Genomic DNA, 1354 nt, shown 5'->3' on the forward strand with positions numbered 1-1354 from the left:
GGCAGCCAGGATAAAAAACAGGGGCTGAGAGGGCAGAGCAACAAGCAGCATCCATCCCTGCTGCCACCCACCCACAGCAGCTAAGCAGCATCCTCCAGTCATTATTTGACAAAACCGGCTTTCTCAACCCAACAACCCCCTCCAAACCTACCCATACCCCCACCCTGCAAAAAAAATGTAATTCACAAAACGCTGTTGTAAGCAGGGGTACTGGGTTGGGAGCCCAGCGTTGTCCTGATGCCTTCCCAGGGACGTGGGGAGCCCACGGCTGGTTGCAGGGCGGGAGGACGGCAGGAGGAGGGCACCAACGCCGTGCGCTGCACGGCTCAGCATTCAGAGCTGGGCCAGGGCCAAATTTCAGAGCAGCAGCATTTAAGGAAGAACAGACATGGAAAAAAAAATAGTATTTTTATCTCAGGAAGCAATTCTAGGTGGTTTTAGTGTAGCATCCACCTGCAAGGACTGGCTGTTCCCACGCCCCGAGGTTTGCATCCGCCCCTGCTGCTTTTGCCAAGGATTTTGCTCCAGAGCAAAGACAGCAGCAGAAAGGGGGGTGAGGGGGAAATGAGACCAAATGATGCAATTAGGGTAAACCAACCTCCCACCGGAGAAGCAAACCCCTGGGTCCTGCTTCGAGTTGTTTCACCCCGAATCAGCTTAATCTTCCTAGGGGGTCCCAACCTCTGCCCCACGTGCCAGGAGCTGCGTGGAGGGATACAGCAGCCTTTGCTTTCAGTGTCTGCAGCCTGACAGAGGTGGAGGCAGAAAAGCCAATCCCCTCAGGTTTGTTTTTACAAGGCTTGACCTTTCAGGAGGGAATGGGGGAAGATGCAAGACCCTCAACAGATGTGGTCCCCTTGGAGCTCACAGGGTATCGCAGCCAAGCCATCCCTTAGCTGGAATCTTCCCGGTCACAGTGGAAAACATCCCAGCACGGACAGCGAGCAGCATAAAACTCTTGTCCCATACTGATCAGGAAAAAAAAAAAAGGCAGAAATAGGGTATTTTTAGTGATAGGGATGCGTGTCCCTCAAGTGACATGGTGCAGAGGAACAGACACCAGCCCTGGCTGGATGCTCTGCAGGTAAATACCCACCAGACACAGGGTAAGGTAGCAAAACCGAAGTGAGGGATGCCAGCTCCTCGGTACGGCTCTTCTCAGAGCACAGGAAAAGAGCCTTTTCCAAGGAGTTGCGATAGGTTTCTAGGAAAAAAGAAAAAAAAAAGAAAAAATCAAACACACTTGTCCTTTCTGGATTTGTTTTTGGGTGTTGTGTTTTGTTTTCCTCCTGCTTCTTTTCAAAAAATGACTTGAAAGTTTGTTTATTTTTCTCCAACCCTCCCCTTCCCCCCC

The 1354-nt window shown here is 51.3% G+C and overlaps 1 protein-coding gene across 1 annotated transcript in view; it reads left to right on the forward strand.

The window, feature by feature from the left end:
• PODXL (podocalyxin-like) overlaps positions 1 to 1354 on the forward strand; it is a gene marked incomplete at its 5' end in the record, with an annotated part of 10834 nt that overhangs the window by 7926 nt on the left and 1554 nt on the right. The window lies entirely within an intron of this gene.

This window comes from Eurypyga helias, unplaced genomic scaffold (assembly GCF_000690775.1).
Source record: "Eurypyga helias isolate BGI_N326 unplaced genomic scaffold, ASM69077v1 scaffold4892, whole genome shotgun sequence".
Lineage (NCBI taxonomy): Eukaryota > Metazoa > Chordata > Aves > Eurypygiformes > Eurypygidae > Eurypyga > Eurypyga helias.